Here is a 20,869-nt window from a genome sequence, read left to right on the forward strand (position 1 = left end):
TTATCCCTCAATGAATGCGCTACTTTAACTTCCATCGACAGAAGAAAGCGACAGCGCATTAGATACTTTATTTACTTGTTTATTACTGAGGAAGCAAAAAGGTAGATTCATTAAAACTAATCCTAAAAGTAAGGCATGACCTTATCCAGCAAAAGCGGTGAGAAATTTGGGAATGTTTCTATAACGAGAATGATGAATCAAAAATCTCAGGGATGGAATAGTTAATTGTAGAATGTCTGCGTTGTTTGTAATTAATATTTCTATATATTCAAATATATTAGTTTCATTAGACTGATTGTATTACTCCAAAATATTTATTAATAAGTCTCTTTTCAGAGAACTGAAGAAACTTCCTGCAACGGATTTGTCGTAACAATAGCTTTGTGACTCATGTTAGTGACTATGTTATTTACAGCTGGTAGATTATGGTAATTTTTTATGTTAATTTTTGACCTAGATCGCTATGTTACAGTATATCTATCGTCATTTCAGATTTTCACGAAAAAATTTATTTTATTGCTGCGTTAATCCTCTACTTATTCAGGAAATGTTATGCTGGGCCCATAATGCGGAGGCAGTGCAATATTTATGGGAATGTTACACATTGACTTTGGCGTGATGAGTACTGAGAGAATCCTTACTATGCTTATTTTTATCGTTAAGATAAGGCTTTTTCATGATTTAATTAAAAATTATGTAGAAATTCGGAAGTTATTTAAGAATTGATATTTCTATAAACCAAAAAGTAACTTTTATTCCTGATTTCAACTTAAAAAGTCAATAACACGGATCGAGAGAATGTGATGAAGCCCATTTTAGACGTATCGATCGATTTCACTCAGAATTAATGCGATTCTATATGCTCTAAACATTTTTGATGATGCTTTAAGTTTTAAACTAGTAATAAATGCAGAAATCTTCCCATTTATTCGCTCTTTGTTCAACATGTGGTCTGGCGAGTGCAAACTACTACCTACCATTTACTTTCACATCCGAAAACCTTCCCTGAAACCCCTGAACATCTGTAACTCTTGTTGTAATTAAGATTATGCAAAACTTTAAACCTCATAAATTGATACCTCACTGAATGTGCAACCATCGACGGAATACTGCTGTACCGTCGCCACTGTAGCTTGTTCACCATCTGAAGACCCGTCATCTCAGATTTTCATGAAGAAATATAATTTAATCCTGCTCTCTTCTTCTTGTAAGCAAAATCTTATCCTGGACCCATAATGGATAGTGGGACATCCCTTGCAGTAGTTATTATAATCTTGAATACTAGCTTTTTCATGCATTAAATTAATAAATAATATTTGCAGTCAGCAGTTATTTATGGATTGATATTTTTATAACTCTTTTAATAGCTCTCTCTTCGTTAACTTATAGAGGTGGATGAATTCGGTTATTTGGAAAGCAAGATAACTAGTGACGGGAGAAGCAAGAAAGAAATTATCTGCAGAATAGCCCAGGCGAAGAGAGTATTCCATCAAAATAAAGATCTGATTACAGCTGGAAACTTAAATATGGAAGTAAAGAAACAATTTATAAGAACCTACATTTGGAGTATGTTCCTATACGGAAGTGAGGCATGGACAATGACCGCAGCGGAGAAAGCAAGGATAGAGGCCTTCGAAATGTGGTGCTACAGTAGAATGATGAAGATCAAATGGATCGACCGAGTTAGTAACGAGGAAGTCCTAAGAAGAGTAGGAGAGAAGAGAAGCCTCATGAAAACCTTAACGACAAGACGGAACAACCTTATGGGACACATCTTGAGATATGATGGCTTGATGAAGACAATCGTCGAGGGACAAGTGGAAGGCAAGAACGGAAAAGGAAGACCTCGAACAAAAGACATGGAACAAGTAAAGAGAGATGTGAAAGAGAAGAAATACGTAGGTGTGAAAAGATTAGCTGATAGGAGAACTGAGTGGAGAGCTGCGTCAAACCTATCCTAGGATTGTTGACCAGTGATGATGATAATAGCTCTTTTCCTAATGTCAAAAGAAATATGTCAATGAAACCGATCGATAGAATGAAATGAAACCCATTTTAGCCATCTCGATCGATTTGACATGGAATTAATCCGGTTCTATAAACTCTAAAATTTTTAGATGATGTTTTAAATTCTAAACCAGTGAGTGATAAATCAAATCGAAGGGGAGGGAGTGATGCGTGTTCTTAACGCGAGGGGAATTTCAGCCCCGGCTGCTTTTATTCGTCGTGGAGTAGACGTGCGTGCGCGCGTGCGTGCTCAGTCCATGGGAAATTTTTCAGCCATCGGCCGTGTGTCTCCTTCATGTCTTCTTCCCCGTCTCTGGAAACTCAATAACCGTTCGCCTCTTCGGAAAGAGTTTTTGAGTCGACCAACCTATAAACGTCGGATTGCTGGATTGGGCATCGACTCCCATTCTACATCTACATACCAACCGGCAAGCCGCCTCAATATGCGTGAGTGAATTCCCTCTCAGTTCTCCCAACAGCTAATATTTTCACACACACGTATTTCTTCTCCTTCACATCCTTCTTTACTTGTGCCATGTATTTTGTTCGAGGTCCTCCTTTTCCGTTCTTGCCTTCCACTTGTTCCTTGACGATTGTCTTCATCAAGCCATCATATCTCAAGATGTGGCCTATAAGGTTGTTCCGTCTTCTTGTTAAGGTTTTCATGAGGCTTCTCTTCTTTCCTACTCTTCTTAGGACTTCCTCGTAAGCGTAAGTGAGTTATCAGGTGGTGATAGGTTTGTATTGAGTATTTATCAAGTATTCTGTCTATATCTCCTTCTTTCATGAAATTCCCTCTTAAATTCGCAATAAAGCCTTCTCCCTTACATATATCTAAAAATCCTATTCTTTTCCTTCCTCTCCTTCCTTTACCTAACATTCTACCCTCTTACACTGTTTTCGACATCCCCTTCCCGCTCAGCACTCTTTCTGTCCATACCTTCTGTCTCCTCCGTATCTCATCTAGAAGTCACACACATCTCATCTTGAAGCCATACATCCTCACCCACCATTTCGAGCACTTCTTCATTCCTCCTCCTCTTCTTCCACCTCACCTTCTCCATTCTTCTCCACACACACATCTCGAATGTCTCCAATATTTCCTCTTCCTCCTTCTTAAGAGTCCATGTTTTCGCACCGTAAAGCGCTACACTCCATATCAGACTCTTCTCTAACCATTTCTTTAAACTCTTACATAACAATCCTCTCATCATATCTTTCCTATTTATGTATTCCTACTTTGCTAAAGCGATTGTCTTCGTGATGACCCTACTGCTATACCCGTATTTCCTTTATCTGCTGTCTAAACAGTTAAATTGATCTACCTGCTCAAGTTTTTTCCCCACCTACTTTTATCTTTAGTCTCACATTCTTAGGTCGCGATGCTATACAAATCCACGAAACCAAAAAATGCTCATGAGTCGCTCATCAAATTTTATTTACTATTCATTATAATAGAGTTTAAAAAATAAATAGAATCGCATATTTCGATCCGTCGCGACGCCTACTTCTGTAGATAATGAGAACGAAAAATTTACAGCTTTAACCCTTTCGCAGATGATTTGATGGCGTTACGAGCTCATTCCGACCAGGTCATCGCTTCTCAGATACTCTTCTCTTCATTACATCTAGTTCATGTGATTCGTTGTTGTTTATACTCTTGTAAGTGATTCCTACCCAAAATGAAGAGTTCTCCCTAAACGAGTAATTGGACCTAATCTGTAATGACGTCACCAACTCATGAAAATTGGGCCGCAGCTTTGGCATTTTTTATTTTTCAAATAAAGAGAGAATGAATGAGGAAGGTCCATTTTTTGCTGCAAATTATTTTTCCCTCTCATCTACCTAACCTTGAAGGCCTTGTTACACGAAAAATTAACCCGTAGGAGTCAGTATGTGAATGCATGAACGATTTTGGCGGACCGGAACGGAGCATGAACGAATCCAGGAACCAAATTGAAACAGGTTCTGTTTTCTGTTCATGCCTTCGTGCAATTTGGATGGATTTTGACGTTCATTCTCGCGTTCGTGCATTTAGGGTTTAACTCGTACGTGTTTATGCACTGTGTAATCGAGTCTACATAATTAATTCTGATTTCGGGGTTTAGATGACGATAAAATTCCTAATGTGGTAAAAACCAAATTACGGAATGAGAAACACCAATATTTTGTCGCATATATTTACTCTCCACGACTATATTTTACCTAATTACATGATGAAACTGCATGCACAAATGACTTCGTACGCCATCATCACCGTGGGTGCAAATATTCCGAGGCTGAATTACGCTGTTGATTCCAAATTATCATTTTCGAAGTAAATTTCATTGGTAGCATAGCTGATCACGGCATTTCGGAGGTCTGGGTTCGAAACCCGGCTATGCTCTGTTTTAGATTTTCGCCCGGAGTTTTAACTTTGGTGCGTAAATATAAAGCTTGTATTTTGCAATACCTTAATGAAAGCAAATGGCTTGAAAGCTGCCGTGAAATATTAATTTCATTACTTTTATACCAGTATCTACAATAGGCCATGGCCAATGGGCTGGCCAGGTTATGACCACGACCTTTTGGGATGCATGCAGAGTAATCTACATCGATTACTTTGTAAAAGGAAAAACGAGAGCAGGAGAGTCTTATGCATCGTTTTTATACCGGTCGATGGAAGAAAATCAGACAAGCGTCCTTCTTTGAAACAGAAAAAGTCCCTCTTTCACAAAGGCTATGGTAGAGCACAATCCCATGCTGTTGCGAACGCCAAAATTACGGAATTTAAGTTCCAACTATTGGAAAATCACCTTATTCATCATATTTGGCCACCGGTGACTTTTTGTTATTTCCGAATCTGAAGTCATGGCTTGGCGGACAAAAGTTTACGTCTAACGAGGAGGTCATCGCCCAAACAAAGGCCTATTTTGAGGAGATTCCGAAATTATAATTTTTGGGCAGCTTAAAGTGTTTGGAAAAATGCTCAGAGAATTTTAAAAGAGCAGATTGGAGACTATGTTGGAAAATAAAAACAAACTGTCCATAAAAAAGTATTTTTCTATCTTTTTTCTAAAGACTTATTGAACGACCCTCGTATTACGGTGGGCATGCTGAAAAATCACCGTAACTTCTTATTGGATTTCAACACGAATGAAGCTTGGGAACCAAAATCCATTCAAGAGGAGAACCATCGTCATGGATTTACGCATTTTTCATGAATTGCGGCCATATTTCCTCAAAGAACGGAGAAAATTTCGAGAATTACTGAACAGCCTTGAGAGGGTTTTATTTATGGATGATAATGGGCTCGATTTTCCCATTGCGTTTGGAAGAAGCAGAGATTATCCTATGTATACATATGTATTCAATATAGCTTCTGAGTAACTTTGAGACTTTATTTTATTGCGTGCAATTTTACTGAAGTGGAAGCTTTTGAATGTGTTCTTGTAAAAAGGTAGCTGTTGTGTTGCTTTCGTATGTTAATGAATTCTGTCAACTTTCCATTTATAAATAGTAATTCCGATGCACAATTAGGCTTGCACCGATAGAAATATTTAATGAATTTATCAAATGCATGAAGCAAATGAGAATAGAAGCTACTCTTATTTGGTTCATACATTTCATATGGTCATTAAATAATTTGATTCATCATTTAATTCTTCGCCTGCTAATATTTTGGTGGCAACTTCGTGGGCAAGTTGACTCTATCTTAGGAGTTATGCGCTCCGCATGAATATTGTTCAAATTTCAACCCAAAATATTTCATGATTTAATAATGAGTACATATTCTTGTAACGAGTATATTCTGGGAAATAACTATCTCAGTTTCATGGATATGTACCCGATCCAGAGGGATATCAGTATAATTTTCGTCATGGAGGCCAAGAATTTTATACACTGTCATTGACAAACCCTCAAGAGGAATATAAACCTACCCGCTAGAATTACTGATGGATCAGTTGTTCTTAATTCCAATCATTTAAATTTGCCATTTTATTCTTTGTTTTATTACTCAACCTTCGGGTGGCCTTCTTTTAATATAACGTTTTCATAAGTTCGCTTTGTTGTTTGTCATCTTGTCCGAGTCAAATCTTGCAACACAATGTTAACCCACTTTCCATTATGCTATTAAGCTGAAATTTCAGGATATCTCGGAACTAGATGACAATTAAGTATTCTAACACGTTTTATTTTTATTTTAGCTGTGTCTTAATTGTTTTTCAGAATTAAAAATTAAAGATGGAGATTATTTCATAAGATTGCCACCAAAATCCGATTGCGGCACTGCGATTCTTTGAAGGAAAGAGAATGATAAAAAGTCGTAACAACAAATTTGTTTGCATCAAATGTCTTCGGAAAAATTATTGAACAAAAATTATCAAGCAAAATAAAAAGGAGCTAAAACAAAAAAGGAGGCATATAAGCTAGGAAATGTAATTTTTGAAAAGTCAAATTCTTCATGGATTGTGTAAATATGAACAATTCTACGATGAAAAAATTAGTAATCTTTATATTTCGAGATAAAAACTTTGTTTTCTGTAAAAAATTATTCTTATTTTGTATTATTATTTTCAACTGAGCCGGTGGCAGCATTGACTCGCTTCCGGTGTCGTCGGCGCGGCGGAGGCCACCTCTAATTTGAACAAAAATTATATAATAATATATTATTCACTATGAGACACGTAATTACATTCATTTAATTAATAGTTTCATTTCTAAATGTCTCTGTAAACAGGCCTTTTATATTGCAAAATAAAAGATTTTCGGGGGTGTCTGGAGACACGAATATTGGGCGGAGAAAAATTGTGTCACGAAATTTAAACCGTCGTTTAAATTACAGGAACTTTGCGCCAAGCGCTCCGATTGGCCGCGGTTTTGCCATGTTGCCGGATGCACTGGATGCATCGCGATAATCGGCAGGCGAAGCATTCGAAGTTATGAGTCCTCCAGATCATCCGGCAACAGGGCAAACTCACGGCCAAACGGAGCGCTTGGCTCAAAGTTTCTGTAGTTTAAATGGTGCGTTTTCGACTTCAACATCATTGGTTATTTTGGTGCCTACTGGCATCAGTAATCCAGGGTTAAAAGTTCGTGACACAATTTTTTCCCACTCTGGATATTCACAAGAGACGACCTAAACAACCATTCATACCAAAAGAGATGCTTCCATACAACGCGGATACTTGTGATAGAGTAGTGTCCGTTATGTTACACTAATATCCTGTAAAAAAATTCTTCTTCGTCAAATGCATCCTGGCAGGTCTTATAATTTTCCCGCCGATATTACGTCTTGCCTTTATTTATTAGGTTTTCTGTGGCCAGATTTTCGAGGAGCAACTTATTCATCTTTCTCTGCAAGAAACTGAGTGTTTTTCACGATTAAAAAATTAAAATTATTGGAAAATAAACTAATTTCAAAATAGCATAATCACCAGTGCGTCCTAAAACAATTCCAAATGTGAGCATAATTTATTTGGACCTGCTTAATTATTTTAACTCATGTACAACGCGCTTTCGAATATATTTTTATCAACATTATGTACACATGCATTATAATAATAGCGATAATTATATTTATTGCTCCTTTAAACATTTTAATATAACATAGATACAAAACCAGATTGGAGGTTTAGGTGACCCTAAAGGCTTTTGCCTGTTGGTAGGATCACCTTTAGAAAACAATCGTGTAACTGTGTGTATTATTGAATGATAAAAATATCTTCTATATGAACTTTGTGTACGTAAGTAATATACAGTAGTGATATAGTACAGAAAAAATGGCATCGAAATTAAATTAAATAAAAGGAATTACAATGTTTTTGTTGATAAAGAGCCAGAGTTTTACACGCTTTAGGAAGGTTTATATATGGCATTACTCTCTTTGATTGTTTTTGAAAACATTCGTAAATATTTGGGCAACCGGCTAGTTATAAATTGGCGACTGCACAGTTGTAAATGATTGATTGATTGATAATTGAATCGGAATCCGTTTTAGAGCGGATCCAGAGTCATTTGTGAAAAAATGGAGGATATTGTGAGAGGTGCATGGAATACAAAATCTTTCCCAAATAGAAATAGCGTTGAGGTATCCTTCCCACTCTTCGCGGTGGTGACCTTGAAACCTCCGCATGGCGTGCTTCAACTGTTAAGTCTTCTCGTCTTCAAATGGGAAAGAATGAATGGGAGTGCGCGGTATCGTACTCGGATCATTAGGCCCATCCACAGTGGAGCGCCTCCCCCTTCTCCCCCCCCAACTCTTCCTTCCCATCCCTTTCTTTCATTGCCAGTTTCCCACGGTCGATAATTTATTTTGGGAGCGCCCCGCGGTTAAGTTCAATGTTCACGTAATTTTTGGATGCGCCGTTGTCCGTTTCCAGCAGTGCACTCGTAACTCGGTGCGATAACGTGAAAAGACGAGCCCTTCAAGACAGTGAACTTTATCCACTCGGGCCTGAATTGATAGAAATGCTTTGTGAATTGAGAATTGGTTTCCATAATTCCGTCAAAAAATTGCATATAATCGATAAATTCCTATTCAATCCAACCGATTGTCATAGAGCCATGGTTTTAGATATTATAAAGCTAATATACTTTTCTTGAAAACATAAAAATCAAGTGAATTTATTAATCAACAATATCCCGTATTGTTTACTCTCGATGCTTAAAAATTTGTGAATTTAACTTTTTTGAATATTACCTATAAACTTTAAAATGTATGTAAAAACCCTTCTCAGGATACCGCGCGGGTTAGATTATATGAGAGCGCCAAAATGTATGTTAAAAATGTATGTTCGATACCGTACAGAAGTTTGGAGATGCCATTGTTTGTTTTGATACAAATTCAATGTTCATATGCAGATTTTGGCAACGAAAATTATTACCTTTTAAATGGTTTTTAAAATTTTGATTATCAGATACAAGTAACGTTTCTTCTTGGTTAAAGCTTTCGCTGGTCAATGCATCTGTGATTGTTGTTTCCAGGACTATCTTTACGTTGTGATTTGGTTACTGCCCGACGTTTCATGGCCGTGTCTGGTCACTTTTCCTGAGGGACTTACCGTTGGAAGAATGTTAATAATGGTTCACGGAGGAGGAAAGATTGGACATGGAGGGTTAGAAGGAGTCTTCATATTATTAGGTTTCAAATCAATGTCCCATGAGTTGCTGATTTTGAGGCCATAGTCTTTTTTGAACTTCGGGGGATGTTATCAAGTTCAGAAAAGTCGAGAGTGGAAAGATTTGAAATGTTGTGCAAATGAGGAATGATGAAGATAACATGGATCAACCGATATGCAATGACGAAGTGCTAAGAAGAGTGGAAGAAAAGAGGAGTCTTATTAAAATCTCAAGGAGAAGACAACTTAGTTGGCCAAATTATGAGACATAATACCCTGGTGAAACAATCGTAGAAAGACAGATGGAAGAAAAGAAACATGGGCGTACCCAGCGGGGGGCAGGAGGGGGCAGCTGCCCTACCCCTAGAAGAAAAATTAAATTTAGTCCAAAACGAAAGTTTTGAACAAATTTTCATTAAATCCAATGAAAATGATATTAGTGCGAAAAATATATTTTTTTCGAGCAAATAATTTTAAAAACTAATAAATCGCTGTTATAATTTTCTTGAAATGTTTAGTTTCCTTAAGCTTTTCTGCGTTACAACTTGAAGGACCACGGCTTGCCCCCCTCTAGTTTTGATCCTGGGTACGCCCTTGGGAAGAAGGGAAGGGGACGAATGAGTTACTAAGTACAGATTGTAGAGGATGTAAAAGAGAAGAAATACGTGTATATTAAAAGGCTAGTGGATTGGAGAGAGCTGCTAGGATTCGTTGCTAACGGCTTTTGGGAGCAGCTGCGTGTTGCGCTTTGTGATGCCTCGTGCGAGCTTTCGCGTCCGTTACAGGGCGCATCATCAGGCGATCAAATGATGCGCCCTGTAATGGACGCGAAAGCTCGCACGACAAAGCGCAACACGCAGCTGCTCCCGAAAGCCGTTAGCAACGATGCCTCTCGCTGCGAAAACCTACGTTCCATGCTGCTAGGATTGTTGACTTATTATGATTATGGGCGTTGTAGCCTATTAGGTAGATAGTTTAGCAACAAATTGGAGGGTCCCCAGTTCAAATCCCAGTCATATGGCCAGCTGACCATAGAAAGTATCCGGACACCCTAAAATAAAATCCTCGATGTGCGAGGTGGCCCATGGAAAGGATTAGAAGACGCCTGACTCCGACGGATTTGTATAAAAGACGGTCGATACCACCTGTTTGTACTTCGCCAGCATGAATAAGCCAAAGGAAATGCCGGAGAAACTATTGTCTACAAATATATACACACGCGGTTCATATCCCGTAAATCTATCCGCTGAGTGTTTGGGTATTGTTTTAAGTGTTCGCAAAAGCTTACGTCCTCCTCTGTGTGATCCCTTTGGTATGTTTATTGCGTCCCAAAATCCTGATGGAAAAGGTTTCACCGTCGCCTTTACTTCCTTCAGAACTTCACCTTTTTTCTGATCGATTTCCTTCCCCGATCGATTATGCAAACGGAAGGTGATTATCCTAATGGTTTCCAACGGCTGGCGTTGGAAGCTTAGCAGTGCGTATGGGTATTCCTTTTTGTGGTTATTGTGAATAGAGGGATCCGCCGTCATTTGTCACACTTTGCGATCTCTGACCTACTCACTGACCCCGAATCAATGGTTGAGATAGGCCCGGCTGAGGTTGACTGCTATAGAGGCCGTTTCACACGCTTTGTACCATAGATCAAAAATTTCTGTTTTCGCGCTATAGGAGTAGGCAAAAATTAAGAAAATTTTAACTTCAAAGAAAATCAATGGACTGTATTATAAATGTCAGTGAAATGTACAAGCTCACTCGACAAAGGTACATGAACGTCGGCAACATTCTGCACTCCCTAGTCTCCACCAACTTTAGACAAACCAAACAAAACAGAAACGAAAAGCTCGGCTCTTGAAATGGCAGGCAAAGGATCGCAATACAAACATCTCGGCGTCAACACTTCTCCTATTAATTGAGTGGCGCCACGTTTGTATGTTGACGATTTTCTATTTCCGGTATTGCTATATGTTATCGCAACGTAATGACGTAGAAGATTGACATTTGAACATCGTCATCACGCTTGCTCTCAACTGAGATACATTATCTCTACCGCATGAGGAAAATCAAGGAAAAATATATTGTAAATTTTTCAATGAAAAATTCACTCTCAGTAATATATACTTATGAGTGAAAATTTAACAGATACGATATTTTTATTATATTACTTTGCTCCCTAAATAATCCTCCAAAACCCATAGTCGAATAATAATTAATAAGTGTACCACAGAACGAAGCAATGCTATGTAGTAGGCATTGGTTGGTGAGAGTGTTTCGTGGCAAACTAATTTTTTCATTTTCTACTAGATTTGTGAAGAAAAGTAACTTGCGTGATCCTACCGCTAAACATTGACGCGCGTTACCTTATTAATTTTCCGTCGTCGCTACAAGACCAAGGAAAATAATACCGCGCGATATGAAGTTAAAATTTAAATACAGCGATTGAGGTGCCACTTCATTTCATTGGAAAATTCTTTGAACCATGGCGATTTCATGCACTACAAGTTCATATTTTAACTAGTTCGATTGAATGCCATCTATGAACGTTTCTTCCATCATTCGCTCACTTTGAAATCCAATCCGAAGTTCGGAATGGATTAGTGAGGGAAGATGTCAGGATATTTTGTTTGGGGTTGACCTAGATGGGCAAAACCTTGAACAGGTGGAGCAATTCAACTATTTGGGGAATCACTTCAGAGGAAATGGATACAGCTGTAAGGACATCAGGAAGAGAATTTCGTTCGCAAAGGAGTCGTTCATGAGCAGGATGCAACTTATGCGAGGGTCGTTATGGAAGAGTAAGAAAAGGCTAATGAAGAAGGCCTGATCTGGAGTGTAGGGCCTTACGGTGCAGAAAAATTCACTCTTAAGAAGGAAAAAGAGAAAAGATGGGAGGCGTTCGGGATATGGGTCAGGAGAAGAATGGAGAAGGTGAAGTGGATAGAGAGGAGGCAAGACGAAGTGCTGGACATGGTGGGTGAGGAGAAGCAGCTTCTAGATACGGAGATACGAAGGAGATAGAAGGTACGGATGGCGCGAGTATTTAGCGGGAGGTGGATGTTGAAAACAGTGCTGGAGGGAAGAATGTTGGGTAAACGAGGGAGAGGAAGGAAGAGAATAGGATATTTTGATAGAATGAAAGGGACTAAGCCTTATTGTGAATTGAATAGGGAGGTCCATGAAGGGAGGGGAGGCTGCCAGACCTCTTATACACTCCATGGAAACATACTTTAATAGGGTGAATACTTTAATTGCAATAATAATGTTGGGGACCGTGTTCATGTGGTGGCCAGAGTGTTGGCTTCCCACCCTGTGGGCACGGGTTTAAATCCTGGTGGTGGCAGAGAATTATTAGACTCCCCTATCCTTGCGTGAATGTTGCGTGGAGAACATTTCAAGCGCAACACTCCGTCCGTCGGATGGGACGTGAAGCCGTGGCCTCCTTGGCGCCTTTCGTTGGGAGTAGACAAATGTAGACACCCGATTTCTCTCTTGTGGAGCGATTAAGGGCGCGCATATTGAAATTTACGTAAAATAACTGTTTGGGACGACAAAGTCGAAAAAATAAACATTTACTTGTTATTGTTTCATTTTAAATCATGTTCAAAATAGCAAATTATTTTATGATAATCCTATGTTTTATCGCCTACAACGATAAAAAAATGCGTGAAAAACGTTTTAACGAGCAATCTTGAAAATTATTAAAGTATTAGTAAAAGAAAATTATTAAAGTATTATTAGTAAAAACGCCTGTTTTCTCTCCACTCTTCTTTGCCTACCCTTCCCTCATGGCGCAAATGACCTTAGTTGTCGATCGCCTCCTTCATATACCATACCATACCAATAAGAATGGTTGATTTCACACGGGATTCGAGCCCAGAACCCTTGCGTTAGTAACTAAGCGCAATACCCATATAGATACCACGCTTACGCCTTATTTACTTACAAGGATACGTCGCCAAAGTGATGTTCAGGATCTGGATACGGATGTTATTTTCTGAAACTATATAGGTAAGTTAGAAAACGTGTCGCGGCTTTCTTCCACATAGGCCCGGGTTCGAGAGATATTCGCTTGTAAAGACTTCGCGCAACATGACATCCCTTGACTAATCGCCGTGGTAAGGCACAATTCGGAGTTTCGTTTAAAATCCATTAATTTATATTAAATTTAAAAAATCAGGAAGTAACTAAATAAAACGAATGGGGATAAAATGTAACAGTGATTTCAAAAATTAGAAGAGAGAAAAACACGGCCGTAAGTAAGAGGTAGCGATTACAGTAAGGGACGTCATGCTGCGCGAAATCTTTACAAGCTAATATCTCTCGAACCCAGGCCTATGTGGAAGAAAGCCGTGACACTTTTTCTACCTTACCTAAATAGTTTCATTTAATCACATGCGCATGCAGATCCCGAACATCACTTTGGCGATGTCTCCTTGTTAGTAGCATTTCCCAAAAGTATCTCTTTTGGAATGACGTTCCCGCATTCAGCCGCGGGCCTGCATCTTAAGAAGAGAGGATAAGAGCGTAGACCCAATAAGAAAATGTTCCTTCGTCGGCAGACCGCGTAATAATAGTAATCACCTAGTTTTGGTCACGGCAACAGATGCTCGGACTCCTCCGCCGTGCGAGGCCATTCTGAATATCTACTTTGACGTTGCCGTCGGCGAAGTGTTGGGAGTTCCCGCTGCCGAACCCAATTCCGTCAGTGGCAATAATGCTTTGCGTGCTCTACCCATGTTATCCGTTCGACCTGGAAAAAAATTGGCGAGCGATCTGTTTTGAGATAGCCGATCGCATTGCACGCGGCGAACGCAACAGTATCGTCCATCCGCTTCGACTCTTCTCTTGATTTGATAGACCATGGGTTAGTTTCAAGGGATTGTGAGGCTGGTAAACACTCATCTACTTATCGCAGAATTGCAACACAAAATCACAGTCTATGCAAACGCGTCATCCCATGTGAGTTTACCTACGTCGACGTTCTGTACGCCGAGACCAGTGCCACTGGTGTTGGGCAAGTAAAACTACAGTATAGTATATCTGTCGTATGTTAATTTGAGCTATTTCAAGTCAAATTTTTTTATCTTTCCGTGGTCAGATTTTCGATGGCTATGATTTTTTGTCACGTCGTAGTTCACTTTTAGTTTTGAAAATCTCTTGCGGATCACCAATTTTCCAATAGCCGCAGAAGGATTGATGGGTAAGGCTACATTATTCAAAAGGATGTGACCCATCTGCCTGAAGTATTTTCTTAAATATATTGGTTTTTACATTTTCAAACAAAAGTGCTCATTCGTGCAGTATTAAATAAATCAATTTACATGTTAAACCAAATTGTAGTTCTACTCGCTCGCCGATTCGAGCGCTGATTACCATTTACTGCGCTAAAAGGTCCCAATTGTCGCGACTGAATATACTGTGACAAAACTCTCTTTGCACGAATCGATTTGACTCATTATGAATCCACGCCCCGTTGTATATTGTTTCCTCAAGTAGTACTGGTTTGAAACCTAAGTTTTTAACCAAGAGTTTAAATCTTAAATCCCGGCGGTGGCAGAGGTATTTTAGACTTCCCGGACACCGATTGAATATACGGTGCGGGAATATGAACGGCTAGGAAGGAGGGTGGGAGAATGCAGGAGGCTTTCGAGATGTGGATCTTGATTAGAATGGAGAAGAAATGAATGTAGCGAGTTCTGAGTGGGGAGGGGACGTTGAAATCATTGTTAGAGGGTAAACGAGGGAGATAAAGCAAGAGGATAGGATTTTTAAAGACAGAATGAAAGAGAGTAAGCCTTATTGCAAACTTATGGGGAAATCTATGAATGGAAAGGATACCTCCCTAATACTTAATGCAAACCTGCCACAATCGGTAGAATAATTAAAAGAAAGGTATGACAATCTTTATTTGGATATGCGAATGGTATTGAGGTTACAGCTAGTTAATGTGATGATGGTATTAACCACTGCGATTATCACCATTTCTTGCCTGTCTAATGATAGGACGTTGCGTAAACGAGGGAGATGAATGAAGATAATTGATTTTTTTTTAATAAAATGAAGTTGAATTGTGAATATAGGACGGACGCCCACGAAGAGTGGGTAGACTACCAGAATGCTTCTTAAATTCTACATGGAAACTTTCCTTAATCGGTAGAGCACTTTAATTAGTACCCATAAAGGTAGATTTGCATATCGCACCCGCCCTGTCTTCCCTGTCAACTTGTAGATCCCTCTTCATTAGGACCCCAACCCTTTCATTCCATACAAAAGTCCTATTATCTTCCTTTCCCTCCCTCGCTTACCCAACATTCTATCCGAAATAAACAGCGGCATTGTCAAAGAACACACCTTAGCCTGACAATAATATTTATTATTGAAGTATTCTAACGATTAAGGTTTCCATGAAGTACTTAAGAAGAATTCTGGGAGCCTCACCTTCCTTCTAGCACTTCCCTCTTAAATTCACAATAAGGCTTACTCCCTTTCATTCTATCGAAAAATCCTATTCTTTTCCTTCCTCTCCCTCGTTTACCTAACATTCTACTCTCTAACACTGTTTTCAACACTATCCGCTAAGTACTCGCTCCATCCACACCTGTCTCTTCCGTATCATATCTAAAAGCTACCTCTTCTCATCCATCATGTCCAGCACTTCGTCGTTCCTCCTCCTCTCCGTCTACTTCACCTTCTCCATCCTTCTGCACACTCATATCTCGAATGCCTACAGTCTTTTCTTGTCCTCCTTCCTAAGTGTCTGCATTTCCTCACCGTATATTGACGGGTAAAATACTTTAAGAATAATATTTTGTTCTTTACTGCTCGGTAAATTTAAGACCAGCACGTTGCTCCACGAGTGCACGACTCTTTTAGGATCCTTCTTTAATACACCATGGGAACCTACCTTATTCGGTATAAAACTTTGATAATTACCCATCAAAGTAGGTTTGTATGCCCTGATGATGATGGTCGGTGCAGCTATCGAAACGTCGGCCTACAAGCAACTCACTCGGTGGAAAACCCGAGACTATTTCACCAGTAGATTTGCCTGTCATAATTCCCTATCCTGTGCAGTATTGGCCTCGAGTGCACTTACCTGGACGAGCAAGTTGGGTCCACCTCCGTTGTCGTTGATCTTGAACACGAACGGGCCTCCGTCCATGTCGGCGGGCGACGCGCGATCAGTTCCCGCCAACCTGTCGACCAGCTATCCCCTCGTCTCACGCGTCGATCCCCGCCTCATCTGGTCGCGCACCTCCGAGGGGAGCGTGTCTTATACTCCCGACCCCTCCGAATCGCATCCCTCCCCTCCCAGGGTCATGCCTCCCCACGCGATATCCTTGTTTGATCCTCCCTCGCGTGACTCCGGGCGCACGAATGTCACTAATGATGAGCATCCTCCTCCCCTTGCGCTCACAAAACGCTCAAGTCACCAAGCTGCCCTTGGAGGGTAAGTTAGAACGTTGACTCCCCCAGAATAAGTATTTAACGAAATTTTAGAATTGAAATTTTCTGACGCAAAGTAGGTTTGGAAATGAAAATTCCTTAAAAATATTTTCGGCGAACTTCGGCATCCATCAGCAGGGAGGGAAAGAACACAAATGTCCTAATGAATAGCATCCGAAACAGTTTTTTCGGTGTACTTCGGCGTCCATCGACAGGGAGGGAGAGAGTACAAATGCCACTATTGTAGAGCATCCCTCACTCCCTGAAAACGTCAATGCCACCAAACAGCTATTCGTAAGTTAGAGCGTAAACTCCATACAATAGCAATAAATTGAATTAATAAGGAATGAACATCGAAATTAGCATTACAGTTGGAAAATAAAATTTCCGAAACTGTTTTTTTATTTGGTACCATAAACTGGGATGGAAACAGAAAAAGAAAACCTACAGAAAGTGTACCTGCAGAAAAAGTTAAAATCGCCAGACTACAAGGCCTGAGGCGTTACCAAGGACACCGAGATTTTTCAAATTCAGAATAAAAATGTGAAAGATTCATTGCTACAAACTATTTGAAAGATTAAAGAATATTTACGCAAAATACGTGATTCTAACCGTATAAATGATGATCGACGGATTCGATTTTGCTTGTAAGCGAATAGAGGGAAGGTTTTCATTGAGCCGGGTAATGTTTTGGGATAGAAGCAACTGCGAAGAGCGGGGGTTGGTTAAGTGTCAATAGAGTAAGTTTCACACCGAAAATGGAATGAAAAACAGCAATATCCAATATAATCCAGAGCGTCACCAATCAAACACGATTAGTCAGCATTCTTTTCATAACAAGTAAAGCCCTGATAGTAAGTTGGAGCATTAGCTCCACTGACTCCACCGCTACGTAGGTTTGGAAATTAAATACCCTTAACGGTTGTTTTTGTTAATTTCGGGAGCCATCAGGAGGGAGGGAGAGGATACGAATTTCACGGATGAAGAATCTCCCTTAGAAGCGAACGAGACCTAACTCCCTCAGAAAATGCCCTCGAGAGATATTTGGACGAAACGAAAATTGGTTGTAGCTGCTAATAGGGTAGTTTCCTTCATTAAAGAAAACGAAAGGCATTGATTGCGATTCGTTGCCCAGCATTACTGTATTCATAATATACTAATTTATTTCGTTTTAGAAATACCGGTTTAGACGAATGGCAATGGTCCATTTTTATCCTCATTTGAAAAGGGGCAGATTGGCGCCCATGCGATGCCACTCCACGTGACGTCACAGGGACCTATTTTCTATACGAGTAGATAGGAGTTTTACACCGTCTGAGATTATTACTGCATGCATGAGGCACAGAGCTCAGGGAAACATATCTTAATAATCACCTATTAAAACTGCCTCTGGTATGGAGAGTTTCATTCGTTTTATAAGATATTAATAAACCTTTTTTAAGCCAAACGCTACTTGCTAGCAGTGTACTAAGCTACCTGCTAGCATCCTGCATCGTATCAGCGCTCTAAAGCCTCGCCCCAAGGTCACTTCACACGGCGACAGCGGGAACCAAAATGACGTCACACGGTCTTTTCCCATCATTCATACTTAGCCGTCACATTTTCGCGCGCTTGAAAACTTTCACTTTTCATTTAATCGCGAAAAATTGATATCGTCATTAAAAAATCTGAAAGCGTGAAATGCGTACTCCAGGAGTAATAATCTTTCGATTTAGGCAATAAAAAATAATAGGAAACCACCCCATTGGCTGAAGTGATATTATTTTATAATTGTATGTCGTAAAGGCAAATAAAATAGGAATTAAAGTAATTAAATGTAAAAAAAACTTTATAATTCCACATAAATTTAATACTGCACGACCTAGGTCTCGACGTGGCGCGTCATCATCTGGTGAAGGGTGTGGTTAATTGGAGCGTTTACTCTCCCGAGAATAGGTATTTAACTAAATGTTAGATTTGAAAATTTCTGACGCCAAGTAGGTTTGGAAATAAAATTTCCAAAATATTTTTTTTTTCTGTGAACTTCGGCATCCGTCACCGCCGAATAACGCCACGACATCATCGTGCCACGTCGAAACCTAGTCCGTACAGTATTAAATTTATTTTTTACAAATTTTGTTTTACTTTTAATTACGTTAAATCGATTCCATGAAGTCACGCCCGAGGCAACGAATTATAAAAAAATTAAAGCACCGAGAACCTTAAGGTCTTGTCCCGTCCTTGGACAGGTTGAGACGTATTCTAGTACTCTATGATGTTCGACTACAGTTCGCCGGCAGTGAAACCGGTTTCGGAGACTTTAAATTTAAAAAAAATGATATTTGGATGGGTAACCCCGTTGAATAAGTATTTCACCGAATTATAGGTATTAGATTCCGAATGACACAATGAAAAATTACTCCAATGACGTAAAATGAATAGCAATCGCGAATGATACCGACCGGATTACTCTTTTGAATTGAAGGGCCATGCGAACATTAAATGGCAGTGACCAACCACTGCCTCACTATTAGAAACTCTTTACATGCACTTCCTCAAGCAAAATGGGATCAGCCCCTGCAAATACTCAAAGTGGGTGCGACTAAAGCTCTCAGTTTCTAGGTCTCCTCTAAGTTTTCTTACTTCAATCAACAAGATGGCGACCGATCACTTCCAGATTTTTAAATTGTTATTGCTAAATTAAAACTAAATGGCCCGGGGTAAAAATATTAAATATTTTAATTAATATGCGCTTGTTAAGACTCTAATATTTTTGCTGTCGTTTTAAAAAATGCGCTTATTGCCCAATAAAATCGGAATTTAACTGGTTAGAGTCCAATGTTCCCATTTGGGAATGGATTTATAAAAATTAATGAAAACTATATTTCGTATCTGTAGTTACTTTTATAGCATTTATCATGTAAATAAAGTATGGAAGTATTAAAAAGAAAGTGAATAGCATAACTTGTGTATGTATTGGTCGTTAATTATACAGTTTCAAATTAGGTTATTTTTATCACCTCTGTAATGAGCATGAGGTTTATTCAATAGTTTTCCGTACACTCGCTCTCCAGTAACAATTGCTCAATTATTTAAAAGATCAATACATATATTACGCTGTTAATTTACCTTTTCGGCCAAGTTTACATTTATTTTTCAAGTAATAGCAAAATTTTGTTGCGTGTTCCCGTTTGCGTTTAAAAATTTTTGATCGGGTTTTCTTTCATAATATCTCTTAATTAGTTGTAAAATAAATGGGATGGGCAAAAAAATAATGAAAATGAGTTAGTGAGTTACTTAGGCCTTTAAAAGGTTAACTGAATTATCTCTCGCTGTGAAGCGATGTGAACGGACCTATCTGCGATTAGAGTGGAATACAGATTTTTTTTTAAATATCTGCGAAGAAAAATTAGGGACGGAAGAGCGCGTGTCGTGAAGAAGTTATGTTTTGAAAACACGATCGATCCAAAGGGAAGAAAATAAACTCTCAAGACTTAACAATACACACGGACCGATGGAGTTCTATCTCGTTTGTAGCGGGTGAAAGTGATACCCGATATAGATATATCCAATAATAATAATATGGTTGCCAAGGATCGTGTGCAAAACTTTTTCCCACGAGGAAACACCATCGCTTTTTTTTAATAACTTCGAGTTACTTGGAAAGAGGGGGTTGGGAGGAAAAAAATATTGGATAGAAAACAAGAGGAAAGGTGAGGCTCTGATAAAAAGAATAAATGGAAAAAATTCCGCAGAGTGATGTTTGGGGAAACTTATCCTTTCTTGTCCAAACTTCGAATGTCTCTTCGTCCTTCATACTTCGCGTGCTGCTCTTTGCTTCTTCTCCCACTGCCAGCCATTCCTATTCCGTCGGCCCTTACCCGAGCGCCGTCCTTCCCCATGTTCTTCCTCTGTTAATCCTTCCTCGAGGCGAATAAAAAATCCGAATTCAGTCCCGGAGAAGACTTGAGGTCGAGGATGGAAGTATACATCAATGGCTTAGTTGTTAACAGCACGTATATCAAAACTAGCAACTTTTCAGGAGAGCAAAAAAAACGATTAATATATTTTTTATTGTACTCTGAAATTAAAAACGAAAAATTCATAAAACTGAAAAAGAAGCATGCATTAGAAAACAAATAGTAGTTTTTGCATGAATTTTATTTTGTTAAGTGTCATTACACTTCGTTTAAGATACCTGTCTCAAACCGGCCAAATTTTGAGACACGTGTTGTTAGAACTTAGCCATTGATATGTAATCTGATGGCGTACACATGAAATGTTTATTGTATGTACGTGTGAGAGCCCATATTTACATCCGTTTTGCGCGTTACTTA

This window comes from Ischnura elegans, chromosome 6 (assembly GCF_921293095.1).
Source record: "Ischnura elegans chromosome 6, ioIscEleg1.1, whole genome shotgun sequence".
In the NCBI taxonomy this organism is placed as follows: domain Eukaryota; kingdom Metazoa; phylum Arthropoda; class Insecta; order Odonata; family Coenagrionidae; genus Ischnura; species Ischnura elegans.